We start from the raw sequence: 17,811 nt of genomic DNA, 5'->3' as shown, positions 1-17,811 counted from the left end.
AGTGTAAAAATCTATAGAAATTATTACACAGAAAAAGAATCTTTCCATGCCTTTCTCCCATTTCCTTCATGAATTGAAGTCATCATTGAAAAATCATTCCCTTAAGAATGCTCACCAATAAGAAAACTCAAGTAAAGTCACGTTTTCTTTCTTCAAACTTGAAGTTACTTGGAAGTATTGAAATACACTTCAGACCTTATTTCTGAAGTGGATATAATATTGTCCATAATTTTAAAAAGCCTTGCCATATCATAACTTACTAAAATAAACTTTAACAGAAGTTCCCGAAGGTTGTTAAGCAGATGCAAGTTAGTTCTACCATATCCTATGTTTATGAATATGGCCCAAAAAATGCTAGAGAAGGCTTTAAGCTGTAGCAGATAAGACAAGTCCATCTGTTTATGTCATCTGCTACTCTTTATATGACACAGTAAAGATTATAAAAGGAAAATCAAATTCATATAGCATTTATCTCAGAGGTTTCTATAATTGAATTCTTAATAAGGATTCAAGAATTTCTTTTCTCTTTTTTCTTAAACCTCAAGTTACTAATTAAACTAGTAAACTGATATTTTTAATATGCTCCCTTTTGTTTAAATCAATGTAATTGTTACACACTAATCCAATTTGGGGGCTCCCCAGGTGGCACGGTAGTAAAGATCAACTGTAGCAAAGAGACTTGAGTTCAATCCCTGGAACAGGAAGATCCCCTGGAGAAGGAAATGGCAACACACTTCAGTATTCTTGCCTGGGAAATTCCATGGACAGAGGAGCCTGGTGGGCTACAGTCCATGGGATCGGACACAACTGAGCACACACACGTACAACCCAATTTGATGTCTTCAAACTAGCTTTTCAAAAAAAAAAAAAATATATATATATATATATATATATATAAAACCAATTTCTCGGCCTATCACTCTGTGGAAACACATAAGAACACACCTGTTTGAATCAGTCCTCTGTTTCTAATTGTTTTTAAGCTGTATGTTAATATTCAATAGTATACCCATGATCTAATAATATAAAGTCAGAGTTCTCACCACTATAATTTAGATCCTATCACTTTGTTCATCCATTGCAGTATCTTCTTAACTGCTGCCCTAGACTACAACCCTCAAACTCTAATCTTTCCAACCCAAACCAAAACTTCATTGTAAGGGGTATATTATGACCAGTATCAGGAAAGCAAGAATCTCTCCTCCTCCTGCCCAGACCCACCCTCAAGGAGGTGGGGTCAATATCAGAATCACTGGGTGACAACTATACTAGGAAATGAAATGTGAGACACATCCACTCCATTGGAGTCATTCCATCTTTGATGAGCTTCATCAGAGCACTTGTCACCCAAGCATTATGGATAATGCAGGGAGTAATGTGGCGCATCTTCCTGGTGGAAAGGGGACTCCCATTTATTGGAAGTCATGAGGCAACCTAGTGAAAGGACGTGTGAGATAAACACATTTGCCAAAGCCTCTCCAGGCTTAAGGTGTGCTTTTCTTCAGCACGTCCTTCTTTCTTGGTGGTCCTTTCTTCTTCCTTCTCCCTCCTCTACCCCTACTTCTCTTTCTTGACCTATTTCTCCTTCTACTCATTTATGCATTCATTCATTCATTTAACAAGTATCCATGAATGAATGTCACTGCTGTGTCAGGCACCGTATTAGGTACAAACGTAAGGTGGTTCGGGGCATCCCAAGTGGCACTAGTGGTAAACAACTCAATACAGGAGACATGAAACATGGATTCGATCCCTGGGTTGGGAAGATCCCCGGGAGGTGGGGATGGCAACCCACTCCAGTATTCTTGCCTGGAGAATTCCATGGACAGAGGAGCCTGGTGGGCCACAGTCCACAGGACTGCAAAGAGTTGTACATGACTGAAGCGACTTGGTGCATAAAGTGGTTCACAAGACACTTGTGGTTACCTCTCCCTCCTAAAGCTTTCAGTGGATCAAGGAAAATATCAAATAATATATTGCAGCTATCATGGTACAAAGAAAGAAGACAGACAAAATGTGATAGAAGCCATAATATAGTCTTAAGAAAAGGGCACTTGGAAGAGCTGACATCTAAGTTGAACTTTGACAGGAACACAGATCAACCAGATGATGTGGTGGGAGCGGGGAGGACTGTTGCAGACAGAGGAAGATGCTGAAAATCCCCTAAGAGGCAGGAACATAGAGTGAGCATGAAAAGATGGATGGATGCTAAGAACTGAAAGAAATTCCACTTCCGGAGAGCAATGAGTGAGGAGCACCCAGGAAGGAGAAAGAAGCATCAGGTATAGAGTTGAAAATAACTGAACAGCGCCAGATCCTGGTAAGGGGGAAAGGACAGTCTCCAATGTGACAAGAAAGGACATGGCCTTATCTAGTAAAGGAGCACTCTGACAGTGTGGCAGGAGGGAGGGAAGGAAGAAGGGTTTGTAGGTTTCGGGGTAGAAAGCTGAGGAAGCGTCTCTCTCAGGACTTAAACATTTTTTCTGTTGAGTCACGAGTGAGCTCATTTACCATGAGTGAGGGGGTGGAGAGTTGAAATAATTGTGTGGCACACACGAGCATGAGTCTGATTGGGAAATATATAAAGATTATCAGGCAGTACTGAGAGCCCGGGAGAGGTGATGACTCTAAGTTTATAATGGTACCAATCTTCTCAGTGATGTAATTTTCTCCAGCAAGTCTTATCAAGCAGAATAATGGCATAGACGTTGGATTCATCCAGGAATGATGACTTGCCAGGATGGTGTGATGAAAAGAACAGACACCAGAACCATTGGCAGGTGCGTTGCCGAAATGATAGTCAAGGTAATTTACCACCAAAACCACGGAGGGGAAACTAGAAGAGGCTGGAGAATAAGGAGTAAGCAAAACAACCAGCTGATCAGAGAGGCAAGGTCATTGAACAAGCAAACAATTCTTGCTCCTTCCATTCTACCAGACGAGCCACAAAAAAGGACAGATCAACAAAGCAGCCATGATGGGGGTAAGTACTATGGACAGAATTATAATATGGTGACGTGATACAGAGTGACAGGGTGACTGCTTCATATTGGTTAGTCAGGCTGCCTGGGGAGACAACATGTAGGCTGAAATCTCTATGACAAGAAACATCCAGTTTTGATAATGAAGGGAAAGAGTCATCCAGAAAGACGATCGAGCAAATGCAAATACACTAAGATGGGAATGAGCTTGAGTGGAAAGAAGGTCACCACACCGTGGTGAGTAAGGCAGGAGAAAATGCTAAAAATGAAACCCAAGTGATACAGTCTGCTCTGGCTAGGGTTTAACAGAAGAAAGAGAAGGATTTTGTTATTTTTTAAATCAAATGTTTAAGCAGGAGGGGTGATCTGCTTTATTTTTTCAAAGATGACTATGGCTACTATGAATATGTGTAGATGACAAACATGAGAGTCGGGAGATGAAGCTGTTGGTAGTTACTCCAGGGATCTAGGGAAAAGATGATAGTGCAATAGCCTAAAGGCTAATAATGAAAGGGGGAGAGCTGGAATTGGTTTCAATGGCTTGAATTTGGGGAATAAGTAAAGAAGTATACAACCTTGAGAAGGAAGCAACAGAGGGTAAGTGGGGTCATTTTCTAAGGATGGAAGGCAAAGAAGAAACAAGTTTAAGGACAGAAATAAAGAACTGAGTGTGGGCAATATTAGGTTTGAGCTGTTTATTAGGTCTCTGAATGGATATTAGTTATGCAGGAGGACACACAAATGGAAATTCTTGTCAGGAAAGAAGAGTTGGAAATAATGGCCATAGAAATGTCAGAGGAGGTGATGAGAATAGCAAGAAGAGTGGGAAGCTGAAGTGATGCTGAGTTTTGAGGACATGAACACGTTAGTGAAATAAGAGGCCGTGTTCTGGGTGTTACTATCACTTGCAGAGGCTGTCGGGCCAGCATGCTCCAGGGAGAATCAAGAGTTTAAGACCAAAAACTATGGCGACTCAGGAAGGACAAGATTGATGGAGAGTTCAGTGAGAGAGCTGAAGAAAAAAAGGCTGACTGTAGAAATATGAAGAAGCTTGCAGTTTTTAGGAGAGAATGAGAAAACCTGGAATATGGAGAGTGGTAGCTGGAGTTCTGACACTTCCTTCAATTCTTAGAGAATTTAGCTGCAGCTTTGAAGGCTGCTGACAAGTGCATCCTTTTCTTCTTTGGCAGGGTCGGCAAGTTACACTTGCTGGTCACATCCCACTCACCACTTGTTTTTATAAATAAAATCATTGCAGCATGATCATCCCTCTTTGTTGACATAATGCCTAGGGCTGCTGTTGCACTCCCATAGCAAAGGTGAATAGCTTTGACAAAGATCATCCAGCCCACAAAGGCAAACTTACAGCTTTGAAATATTTATTATCTGGCACTTTATGGAGCTGTAGCGTAGGACCAATGACCAGGGAAATAAAATGTAAGCCTTGTGGTCTGGGATGCAGAGGAGGTGGCTCCTGTGGCCTTTTAATGCATGCTTTTGGACTTTTGAAGAAAGATTATGCACGTCCTCATATAACCAAGACAAAACCTCATATAACATGATGATAACCATAGTCAAGAAGCAACCTAAGTGCCCATCAATAGACGATTGGCTTAAGAAGATGTAATGCATATATAAAATGGAATATTACTCAGCCACAAAAAGAATGAAATATTGCCATTTGTAGCAACATGGACGAACCTAGAGAACATTATGCTCAGTGAATTAAGTCAGACAGAAAAAAACAAGTACTATATGGCATCACTTATAGGTTGAATCTAAAATATAATACAAATGAACCTAAATACAAAACAGAAACAGACCCACAAACGTAGAAAACAAACTTGTGGTTTCCAAAAGAGAGAGGAGGGGAGGGATAAATTGGGAATATGGGATTAACAGATACAAGCTACTATACATTAAATAGATAAGCAACAAGGATTTACTATATAGAACAGGGGACTATATTCAATATCTTGCAATAAGCTATAACAAAAAAAGAATCTGAAAAAGAAAAAATATATATGCATATAATTGAATCACTTTGTTGTATACCGGAAACTCACACGATAATTTTTGAAAAATCATGATGATATACTGCACAGTACTTTCTATCACATACATGCTCAAATAAGCCCTGATCTTCCTCATCTCTAAAGGAGGACAGGACCTGGCTCACTCTTCAAAGCAAATGTCTGCAACCATTGCTCTCAATATCAACTGCATGAACACCCAGTTGCCTCTATTGTCAACTTGGTGCTCAGTTGAACATGGTACCCTTTCCAGGTCTTGGTCAGGTAAGGAGGATCTCAGAGCAAGGTTCTCTGAGATTCAAAGCATTTCAGCTGTTTTCATTCACATGCATAAAACTATTGCCCGAAAGCAAAAACATGCTGCCCATGTGGCTGAGACGATAGAGCTTTTCAACACTAGTGTGACAAGATCTAGAAAGTGAGGCTGAAATGTGGATGGGGTCACACACTCAAAAGGCTACAAATACTAGACAGGCCTGCAGATGAACAGCCTGGAGCAGATGCTGCACTCCGGGGAGGGGTGGGTGCTGCGGCACGCTGAAGAACCCCTGCCCTCTCCAAAGGGAGCAGTTGCTACTCAACTCCAGCTTTGTAGTCATACAAGAACGAAAATCCAGCCAAGTAAACCGATTATTCAAAAACAGTCATATATTTTGATTTTGGTGTTAAATTTCTGGTTTCCCTTAAGCACAATTGTTGCCTCGTTGCCAAACAAAGCCTGCGTTGGGGTGCCAAACAAAACTCTTCAACCCTGATTCACACACTGCCAAGGGTAACCCAATTTTTAGAAGGAGGAAGAGATAGAAGCCAATTAGCCTGTTCTTGATACAGAAGTAAGACTTAAGCTTAAAAAACAGTCTTTGTTGCCCGTATGTGTGCAATACTTAAGCTCTCCAGTAGGAAACTACTGGGGTGTCAGAATCCCAAATCCCAGGTGGTTTAGGGTTCCTCTTCATAGTTTACCTCTTGGACTTGGGCTACTGAACTCCATGCCTCTGTTCTAAGAGCCGGAAAGAGAAACATCAGCTGGTAGCCAGCATCCTCAAACCTTTGAAGCCCTTCTGCTGTCACGTTTTCAGGAGAAGGAATACAGAGGAAAAAGACAAACCAAATCCTTCAGTAAGATATTTGAGGTCCTCTATAATTGGATTTCAATAAATCTTTCAAACCCATCTTCAATTCTTCTGTACTCCACTCAATTAGAATGCTCACTGCATTCAAATATATTATGCATTCTCATTTCCATATCAGCTTCCCTTTACCTACCTGAATCAAGGACTTCGTCATTTCTGTGACCTTTTAACTGTACTGCTTGTTGCCTCTTGTTTTCTACTGCCTGAAAACATAGCTTTTAATTTTCCCCGAGTATCTGATTTAATTACTAGGCTGTGTCCTCCAAGAATAAGATGTCAAGACTAGATTAAATGTGCAAGGATTTTTTTTTATTGGGAGAAATGCCCAAGAAAGAGAACAGGGAGAAAACTGGAGAAGGCTGGGAGAACCATCCAAAAGCTGATCCCGAAGGAAAATGGGAAGAAAGTTCAGGTGAACTCATCCTAGATGACTGTGCTATCAGAGGAAGGTTCAGAAATACTCAAGAGAAGGCTATAAACCAAAGGTAGAGCTGGTCCAGGAGTCGCATGTCTCCCAGGAACAGACCTGCCTCAGAATCTCAGCAAGACTCAGCCTCTCACTCAGAGGCTCAGCCTATCTGCTCCTTGGCTGGGAGCAGCCTCTAGGAAGCAGGGACTCAGTGCAAATGAGCAGTCAATGATGCTCTGTGTAGTTGGAGAACCTGAGAGGTACATGTTTGTGACTGTCATTAAGGGAATAATAACATCATTATGGGCTTTGAAGTGGTGCCAGTGGTAAGGAATCCACCTGTCAATGCAAGAAATGCAAGAGATGCGGGTTCAGGCCCTGGGTTGGAAAGATCCCCTGGAGGAGGGCATGGCAGCCCACTCCAGTATTCTTGCCTGGAGAGTCTCATGAACAGAGGAGCCTGGAGGGCTATGGACCATAGGGTTGCAAAGAGTGAGACATGACTGAAGTGACTTAGCACACACACATGCAATCTCTTTATAGATAGAAAGAATCTCCAGCATAGTTTTTTTCTTATACAGAAATTAAAAGAGTGCTATGGTCAATAAAGGCACACATATGTACATACATACATCTCTATGTTGTAAGAAATAAAGCATCAGATAATATATAAGCATTTAGGTTCAATGTATTTGTATAGTCTTAAAATGGACAAATACTACAAGTATGGCTGCAGTCCCTCTATTTAAATAGTTGCTTTAATAATCTAAACATACCTATATTTTTCTATTTGTACTTGAGAAATCCATAAACAGGACAAGCAGCAGCAAGCATTATATCTGTAAGGGCCAAAAAGCTGCCCCAGTGGCTTGAATTATTCACATTTGTGACACCCAACATACCCCCAAGGAGCAATGATACCCCAAGGAGGCTAGCACTAATTTGAAATAATTCAGTAAAACACACAGTATGTTTTGAACATACATAATATTGTAAATCTTCCTTCTTTTAAATCTTTTTCTGGTGTTGCTTATTTTTCACTTAATCAACATGTAGAGGTCATGACAATATCACTTAGTCTTACTGCATACTTCCCACACTTTCATTAAACTAATTATCTTGAAATGTAATTAGCTAATTACTGAGAAAGGTAGATAATGATAGTGAATGGGATGTAAGATAAGCATTCATGAACAACAGGATCCAAATATTCCAGTCAGGGAGAAGACATTCAGGGTTGGCTGAGAGACAAGGAATATTCAATAACCTTTTGATCAGTTGCACTTGAATCAGAGCTAACAATGCTACACTGTGTTATTCCAACTGGGTAGAAATCCAAGGCCTCGATTTTTAAATCCTAACAAAGCGCCTTTACATTTCAGTGATACTGAATGATGTACTAAAGTACCCTAGTTCAGACTGATTGCAATTTGTCAACCGGACTCTGCAGTCTTTTTTTTTTTTTTTTTTTTTTGACGTTTTAGAAAGTATTGTGCAGAAAAGATTTGCTTTCATTTGCAGCCATTGTCAAAGCAACATAATTTATTATAATTTATCATCATAAACAGAATTTATTATAATTAAATTACAGCATGTTTCTGAAGGGCCAATATTCTAAACTTTACATTGCTCACAATACGGTAAAGGCATATGTGGTTGGAATTTTGAAAATAGATTTTTTAATTAACTGGCTCTGGACCAGAGCATCTTTCAAATGAAAATACAATAAGGCATCTAAGCAGATAGGTTATTTACTCAGAATAATTAGATCCATGCTGTAGCAAGCCCTTTAAAATGTGGCTTTGCTGTAGTATTTCCTAGTTAACTGAGTATAGTGGACTGGCTAATGCAGGGCACCAGTGTAACATGTATCGTGGTGAAATACCTGCATTATCCAATAGCCTCATCTGAGAAAAGCCACACCATCAAAACCAACCATGAGGCCCTCCCTCCTGTAATCAATGGATTGGTAATAGAAATAGTGAAACCTCCAAACTTACTATACAGTGTATTTATCATAATATCTCAGAGCCATTTACTTGCCCAAATTCCCCAAAATGTGAGCTCATTTCATAAAGACCAGACTAATGGTTGCCAAGGAAGAGGGTTTTGGGGGTGGGATGGTGGAAGGCTGGAATTAGCAGATGTAAGCTTTTATATATATAATAGATAAACAACAAGGTCCTACTGTATATCACAGAGAACTACATTCAGTGCCCTGTGATAAACCATAATGGAAAAGAATATAAAAGAAGAATATATATATATATGTATATATATATATATATATATATGTATGTATGTATGTATGTATAACTGAATCACTTTGTTGTATAGCAGAAATTAACACAGTATTGTATATCAACTATACTTCAAAAAAATGATTAAAGAATGTGAGTTTGAAACAGAAGTTTAGCCTACCACACCTTGCTGCCAGCCCCCTGCCTAATAACTAATAAGCCCTCAACAGATATTAGCAGATTTAGAATGTAAACAGTGCAGAAGAACACTAAGACTAATTTAATTCAACATATTATTTATTTATGCTATACATGAAGCAGGCTACAAATGAAAGAGAAACTCTAGGCATCATCCAGGAATGTATAATCTTCTTTGAAAGTGAAGACAGTTATCCAGTAGTTCAGAATCATCACCATCTAAATAAGGTGCCTTGTGAACTTCATGTGTTAGTGAGTGATACAAACAGTAGATGCTGACGGAATTCAGAAAGGAGAAATTTGTTTAAGTTCAAGTGATCAGCAAGCACACTCTAACTATGAAAAGCAAAGAAGAAAAGAGGGGGCATCGACTAGGTGGAATATGGTGAGTTACATATTCCAAGGGCAGTTGGAAAACAGACTGGAGTGGTTGATTCATGGTGAGAACTAAAGAGAGTAAGAGTGGAGAAGTGAGGTTGGAAATAACAGGTGAAAAGCCCTGAAACCATTCTGAGAAGTTGAAAAGTGTCATGGAAAAAGCACTGGACTAGATCAGGAGATAGTGTCTAGGTTATCTCGCCCCCTGACTGCTCTGACATTGAGTAAAGACTCTGGCTTCAGTTTCCTCCTGCATAAAGTGAAGGAAGACGAAAAACCAAAGGTCTTGGCGAGATAGAATTCTGAGAAGTTAGGTGCGCGGGAGGGACTGAGGAAAGAAAGTTTTGGGCAGGGTGTGTCTTGCCCAAAGAAACACAGAAACAGCCTTGCAGATGACCGAGTGAAGGTTTGTAGTAGAAAACAGTCACCAGAGAATGGAGCCCTGGAATAAGGGGCTAGCAAAAGAAATAGAAAAATAGAGGAAACTTAGAAGACAGTATCAGAAAGACTTGATGACCTGTAAGAAGCACTGACTCAAAAATAATGTCATTATTTTGAACTGAGGTGTTAGATATTAGAGCCTAATTAAAATAAATCTATATTAAGGGCAAAATCAATGTGAGAAAAATCAAATACAACTCTGCTTGGGTCCTGTCCACCCTAAATACCTCCAGTCCGCTGCAGGAATTGCTGTTTAGTTTCATCCTTAATTTCTACCGCAAGGAATCTAAGAGCTTGAACTTGCTAAGGACCCTTCAATATCCACTCCTAGATCTCCCAGCTCATTTGAGTGCTTCCTCCTGTGTTGATTAGGGCTTCCTTGGTGGCTCAGATGGTAAAGAATCTGCCTGCAGTGTGGGAAGGCCCTGGTTTGATCCCTGGGTTGAGAAGATCCCCTGGAGAAGGGAATGGCAACCCACTCCAGTATTCTTGCCTGGGAAATCCCATGGACAGAGGAGCCTGGTAGGCTACAGTCCATGGGGTCGCAAAGAGTCAGATATGACTGAGCAACTAACACATTTTCCTGTGTTAATCACACCTGGCCTTCTTCCAGAGTGGTTCAGCTTCCCATACCACTTGTTGTTTTGAGTCTTTTTTTCTTATATCAATTCTCCATTCTCAAGTTATTACAATCTGGCTGAAAAGGCTTTCCTTTACTGAAAAGGAAAATGATCTTAGTCTACCTGTGCATGCTCAGTTGCTCAGTCATATCCGACTCTTTGTGACCCCATGGACTATAGCCTGCCAGGCTTCTCTGTTCATGGGATCCTCCAGACAAGAAAACTGGAGTGGGTTGCCATGCCCTCCTCCAGGAGATCTTCCCCACTCAGGGACTGAACCCGAATCTTCTATGTCTCCTGCATTGGCAGGCAGGTTTTCACCACTAGAGCCCATCCAATCTCTCTCCCACTTTCAACTCCTCTGACTTTGCCTTTGACCTCTAGGCCCAGATTTAAATGAATCATATGGTTAGCTTACACTCACCTGGAAAAGCTTTCTCTCTTAAAAGCCACTGTGCCACGCAGCATAACCCTGTCATGGGAATTAAATCCTCACGTTCTCAGTCCCAGGGAATACACAGGGTACATGCGCTAGAATGGGAGCCATCTTGGAATTCAGCCCAGCACTGGCAGGTAAAAGGATTATAGACCAGTGGATGGGCCCTCGAGTTGTCTTAGACATTTTCAGATGTTTCATCCAAGGTCTGGTATTTCCATGATGTTTATTAATGAGATGACTTAATTCAGGATTTAAGAGAATGTGATCTGTAGTTTGCCTCTCCGGTAGCGTTGTGGCTTCCGCCACCCATTTGATGTGTGATCTTACTCTAGATCCTTACAGATCTTTCAATCTAGCTGCCTCATTAGCAAGATACAGGGATAAATAGTATTTGCCTCATACACATGTTATAAAGATTAAATGAAATCACTCACATAAAGCTTTAGCACGGGCGCACATATTCCTGGCTTGTGAATAGTGGCCTTTTACTTTTTTTAAATGAGGTTCAGAGATTGAACTAATATTTCTAGAATCACACAGCTACCAAGTGGAGGACCAGGGGTTCAATTTCTAGTCTTTTTGACTTTAGAACCTACACTCAGCCTGCCAGGCTAATGCTACTCTAGGTCTCTTCATAGCCTCCTTCAGTTCACTTCAGTTCAGTGGCTCAGTCGTGTCCGACTCTTTGAGACCCCATGAACTGCAGGCCTCCCTGTCCATCAGGCCTCCCTGTCCATCACCAACTCCCGGAGTCTACCCAAACCCATGTCCATCGAGTCGGTGATGCCATCCAACCATCTCATCCTCTGTCATCCTCTTCTCCTCCTGCCCCCAATCCTTCCCAGCATCAGGGTCTTTTCAAATGAGTCAGCTCTTTGCATCAGGTGGTCAAAGTTTTGAAGTTTAAGCTTCAACATCAGTCCTTCCAATGAACACTTAGGACTGATCTCCTTTAGAATGGACTGGTTGGCTCTCCTTGCAGTCCAAGGGACTCTCAAGAGTCTTCTCCAACACCACAGTTCAAAAGCTTCAACTCTTCAGCACTCAGCTTTCTTTATAGTCCAACTCTCACATCCATACACGACCACTGGAAAAACCATAGCCTTGACTGTGTGGACCTTTGTTGGCAAAGTAATGTCTCTGCTTTTTAATATGCTATCTAGGTTGGTCATAACTTTCCTTTCAAGGAATAAGCATCTTTTAATTTCATGGCTGCAATCACCATCTGCAGTGATTTTGGAGCCCAGAAAAATAAAGTCTGACACTGTTTCCACTGTTTCCCCATGTATTTGCCATGAAGTGATGGGACCAGATGCCATGATTTTAGTTTGCTGAATGTTGAGCTTTAAGCCACTTTTCACTCTCCTCTTTCACTTTCATCAAGAGGCCCTTTAGTTCTTCTTCCCTTTCTAAAGGGCGGTGTCATCTGCATATCTGAGGTTATTGATATTTCTCCTGGCAATCTTGATTCAAGCTTGTGCTTCCTCCAGCCCAGCATTTCTCATGATGTACTCTGCATATAAGTTAAATAAGCAGGGTGACAATATACAGCCTTGACGTACTCCTTTTCCTATTTGGAACCAGTCTGTTGTTCCATGTCCAGTTCTAACTGTTGCTTCCTGACCTGCATACAGGTTTCTCAAGAGGCAGGTCAGGCAGTCTTGTATTCCCATCTCTTTCAGAATTTTCCACAGTTTATTGTGATCCACATAGTCAAAGGCTTTGGCATTGTCAATAAAGCAGAAAGAGATGTTTTTCTGGACCTCTCTTGCTTTTTCAACAATCCACCGGATGTTAGCAATTGATCTCTGGTTCCTCTGCCTTTTCTAAAACCAGCTTGAACATCTGGAAGTTCACGGTTCATGTATTGCTGAAGCCTGGCTTGGAGAATTTTAAGCATTACTTTAATAGTGTGTGACATCTGGGTAACTGAAGCAGCTCAGTCAAAGGAGCACAGGTGGGGAAAAGGGGCAGACCCAAATTCAGCCTACCATATTCCTATGCTATTCAAAATACCTGCAGTTTCTGATGACTTAGTGAGTGGGCTTCCCTGATAGCTCAGTTGGTAAAGAATCCACCTGCAATGCAGGAGACCCCGGTTAAATTTCTGGGTTGGAAAGATCAACTGGAGAAGGTATAGGCTACCCACTCCAGTATTCATGGGCTTCCCTTGTGGCTCAGCTGGTAAAGAATCTGCCTGCAATGCAGGAGACCTGGGTTTGATCCCTGAGTTGGGAAGATCCCCTGGAGAAGGGAAAGGCTACCCACTCCAGCATTCTGGCCTGGAGAATTCTAATGACTGTATAGTGCATGGGGTTGCCAAGAGTTGGACACGATTGAGTGACTTTCACTTTCACTTTTAGTATTATAGTTAAATCATCTGGTTTCCACTGAAGTTAAATACAGAACCATGATAGTTCTCGGTAAACTATTTGTTGTTCCATTGGATTCTGTTAGTTTAAAAATATAGACTTGAGGGACTTCTCTGGTGGTCCAGTGGTCATCCAATGCAGGAGACGCTGGTTCCATCCCTGGTCTGGGAACTAAGATCCCACCTGTTATGGGGCAACTAAACCTGCTGAATCGACTGAGCCTGTGTGCCCTAGAGACCATGCACCACAACAAAAGAAGCCTGTGCCACAACTAGAGGAACCCTGAGCACCACAGACTCAGCACAGTCAAAAAAATAAAAATAAATAAATAAAAATATGGAGTTGAAATGTAACCACATCACGAAGACTTAACGCTACTGAATCTTTTTAGCCATTTGGAGTAATATCATATATGATACATTATTCATCTCATATTAAAAATCTACCATCTATAACTTTTCCAACCACTAACATTTATCCTCTCCACTGAGAATCTTATTTCATAGGAACAAAACAAAAAAAAGTAAGTAACTGTTAGTCGCTCAGTTGTGCCCAACTCTTTGCGACCCCATGGACTGCAGTCCACCAGGCTCCTCTGCCCATGAGATTTTCCAGGCAAGGATACTGGGGTGGGTTTCCATTCCCTTCTCCAGGGGATCTTCCCAACCCAGGGATCGAACCCAGGTCTCCTGTACTGCAGGCAGATTCTTTACCCACTCAGCTACAAGGGAAGCCCCTTAAATCCTTGCACAAGAAGTGAACTATCTAAGACAACTGCTTCACTTGTGTAGGGTTACAACCCTTTTCACCTGACTTGCCTGTTTCAAGTCAAGGAACACTCCTGAAATTGTCCCCTCACTTTCCTGCATCTTTAATTGTTCCCCCACTAGGGGAAACATTAGCTGCCCTTCCTCCTGCCTTAAAAGCAAACACCTTCCTATCCCCACGTCTGCTTGTTAACTTCCATTTCTTAATCTGTCTCACTAAATATCCGCTCTATTCTTCCAGTTGCTCTGACTAAAAGCCCTGCAGTCTTCCTTTATGCCTCCCTTTCCCTCATTGCTGTTTAGTTGCTAAGTCGTGTCCAACTCTTACAACCCCATGGACTAGAGCTCACCAGGCTCCACTGTCCATGGTGTTTCCCAGGCAAGAATACTGGAATGAGTGCCATTGCCTTCTCCTGGGGATCTTCCCAACTCAGGGATTGAACCCACATCTTCTGTGTTGGCAGGTGAATTCTTTACCACCGAGTCAGCATGGATGTCCGCCTTCCCCTCATACCCCACAGCAAAGTCTCTCCCCTCAGCAAAGTCTGAGAACTCTAACTCAAATAGAAACCAAATCTGATCACGTCTTTCTACCCTCAGCCCCATCATCCCCACCCAAAGAGAGCTCCTCTCAATGAAATCCGAGGACCTTGTTGGGTTTTACAAGATCCTTTATTATCTGATGCCAGGTTTCCTCTTCAGTTACATCTCCAACCACATCTTGTTTCTCTCGTTCACTCACACCAGTCTCCTTCGTGTTCCTGGAAAGTGCCAAGCCAGTTTCTGCTTCATGCCCTTTGCATTAACTGTCCTCTGAGAAACATGTTCTGCCATAAAAACACAGATACCTCCCCCACCTCACCTCATTGTATCTCCTCAGAAAAGCCTTCCTCAAACCACCTCAAACATTCTTTAATGCATTCGTCTGCCTCATTTTATATGTTGTATATCAATATTTATTTATTAATAGCCATAGCTATTTTTAACTATCTTTTAGCAGTTCCATGAAGGCAGGAGGATTTATCTACTACACTCACTGTTTTATCTACTGGGTTTAGCATAGTTCTTGACACATTAACACGTATCTGACATTTGTAAAGGTAATGATGTAAAGGTTTCGCTTTCATCCTTAAATCAGTTTTCCAGTTCTTGCTCACATGGTGAGCACTGTGGTCATGACACAGCAGGCTCTGTGCTGGGCGCTGGGTATGCAAGGGCCAATTAGGTATACGTGGTTCTTGCCCCTTTGAAATTTAAAGAATGATAGAAGACATTGACAAATGAACAGTGAAAATCCAAGGTATCAGCTCTAATATAGGAGGGGCAGTGTGGTCTAGGAACATAAAAGAGTAACTTCCCTCTAAAAATCAAAGAACTCTGCCTGTAAGATTTGGGAGATAAATTGAGATCTGAAGAAAGAGTGAAAACTAAGGGTTGGAGTTGGTAGGGCTGGTGATAGATTTGTTTACCATTTGCATGTAGGAAGTGAAAAATTCAAATAAATTGGTTTGGAATACCCCTAAATTTTACTCAATAACAAATTTAACCCCCACATCATTTATCTGATCAAGAAAATCTGTTTTTACTCGGTAACCTCATTGTGTACTTCAAATCAAAGACATCTAGAGGTTTTTTAAATGTTCAGTAAAAGAAGCAATTTACAAATAAGCTATTTTTTTATTGAAATGTAATTGATTTTACAATGTTGTGTTAGTTTCCGGTGTATAGCGAAGTGATTCATATACAAATATGATTTTAAATATAGTTCTCTGATCTGATATGTGCTATACAGTAGGACCTTCTTGTTCATCTACTTTATATATAGTATATATAAACTATATATCTGCTACAAATATATCTACAAATATATATATTTGTATCTGGTAATCCTAAACTCCTAATTTATCCCTCCTCCTCCCCTTTGGTAAATATCAGTTCATTTTCTATGAGAATATTTCTGTTTTGAAAGTAATTTAATTTGTACCCATTTTTTTTTTAGATTCCATCTATTAGTGATATTATATGATATTTGTCTTTCTCTGTCTGGCTTACTTCATTTAGTGTGATAATGTCTAGGTCCATCCATGTAGCCACAAGTGGCAATAACAAATGTGCTATTTTTTTCTTTGAATCAGATCACACCCATTTAATTTAAAAGACAGGAACTAAGCACATGTCATCTCCATAAAGGTAAATAAGTCAGGATGCCTTCCCCCTAGGCGTGCAAAGAAAATAATATCAGCATGCAAATAATTAAAATACAGAACAATAAATGAAAAAGGAACCTTAATAGTGGTTCGAGATGCTTTGAAAGTGGAGAAGACAAAGATAAGAGATTATTTGATTGACTAAATGAGTTTACCACCTATGCAAACGGAGCAAGATCTAATTACTAAAGACTTCAGGAATATAGAAATTCTTTAATTCCTAGAAGTCACTGGAGACTCAAGGCAAAAAATACTCTTCAAAAATGAAAGTCATGAATGTAAAAAAGAGTTAAGGAAAAGATGATACCAGTAGTTTATCTCATCCCTTCTGAGACTGAAGGTGGAATTTCAATGAGGATAAAGAATACATGTCATCTTATTTATATTTTCAGCTAAAATGAAGAGTAGGTTGTTAATCCTCACCTATAGAAATCCAAGATAAAGTCCCAGGCTATGTGAATGTTCTCACATGAGAAAACAGAGCTTTCTCAGTTTTTGTTTGTACATTTTCCAACAAAATATCTTCAGAATAATCAAAAAACTTTAATGAAAACAACCTTTTCTGATAGATTCTTTTGGTTAGCATGCTTTAGAACTCAATCCCTCTACTATCTTTCTTTATCATACAGTAATACGAAAATCACAAGCTTAGCCACATTTAGTAAAATAGAACTTTCATAGTGTTATATAAAATTTCTTGGAAGATTTTAGTAGGAAGACACTCTTCATTTCTAGAAAACAGTTATATGAAAATTGCAGTAGCAGATCTTAGGCTGATTCCTTATAACATAGTGCCATCTAGAGATTAAAGCTGATGCTGCTACAAGCTACATTAACCACAGCTAGCTTCTATTAATAAACGACATTACATTTTATAGCTGATAAGTTCAGTAGGGTACATCTATAGGGTGTACATTTGAAATAAATTAATGCGCATGTACACAAACGACGGCTTCTCAGATGGTGCTAGTGGTAAAGAATCTGCCTGCCAATGCAGGAGACGTAAGAGACGCAGGTTTGATCCCTGGGTCAGGAACATGTCCTGGAGGAGGGCATAGCAACCCACTCCAGTATTTCTGCCTGGACAACTCCATGGACAGAGGAGCCTGGCAGGCTACAGTCCATAGGGTCACAGAGTAAGACACAACCGAAGCGACTTAGCATGCACGCATGCATACACGAACAAATTTTTAGCTGGTACACTGACATCTGCTAATTGCATTGAGTGGCCTCTCCGGTGACAGTCCATTCATGTGCTAATATGTCTAATGTGTCTAGTTTAGTGACACATTGTAGCACTGAGGAAAGTTACATGGGGCTATAAGAATATGCATTTGATTAGCTGTCTCCCTGGTGGCTTAGACGGTAAAATGACTGCATAAAATGCGGGAGACCCGGGTTCGATCCCTGGGTTGAGAAGACCCCCTGGAGAAGGAAATGGCAACCCACTCCAGGACTCTTGCCTGGAAAATCCCATGGACGGAGGGAGGAGCCTGGTAGGCTATAGTCCAGGGGGTCTCAAAGAGTCAAGACATGACTGAGCGACTTCAGTTTCTTTCTTTTTTCTGTAAGAAAATATAAATGCATTTCTTC

The 17,811-nt window shown here is 40.7% G+C and overlaps 1 long non-coding RNA gene across 1 annotated transcript in view; it reads left to right on the top strand.

The window, feature by feature from the left end:
• The first annotated feature begins 2,589 nt into the window (after positions 1-2,589).
• Positions 2,590-17,811, top strand: part of LOC139036242 (uncharacterized) — a 62,473-nt gene continuing 47,251 nt past the window's right edge. The window contains exon 1 of the long non-coding RNA XR_011488948.1: positions 2,590-2,983. This is a non-coding gene — a long non-coding RNA (uncharacterized lncRNA). The remainder of the gene's footprint in view (positions 2,984-17,811) is intronic.

Source organism: Odocoileus virginianus, chromosome 8 (genome assembly GCF_023699985.2).
Source record: "Odocoileus virginianus isolate 20LAN1187 ecotype Illinois chromosome 8, Ovbor_1.2, whole genome shotgun sequence".
NCBI classification, from domain to species: Eukaryota; Metazoa; Chordata; class Mammalia; order Artiodactyla; family Cervidae; genus Odocoileus; species Odocoileus virginianus.
The sequence above is the reverse complement of the archived record's forward strand: the minus strand, read 5'-3'. Positions and strand labels throughout refer to the sequence as shown.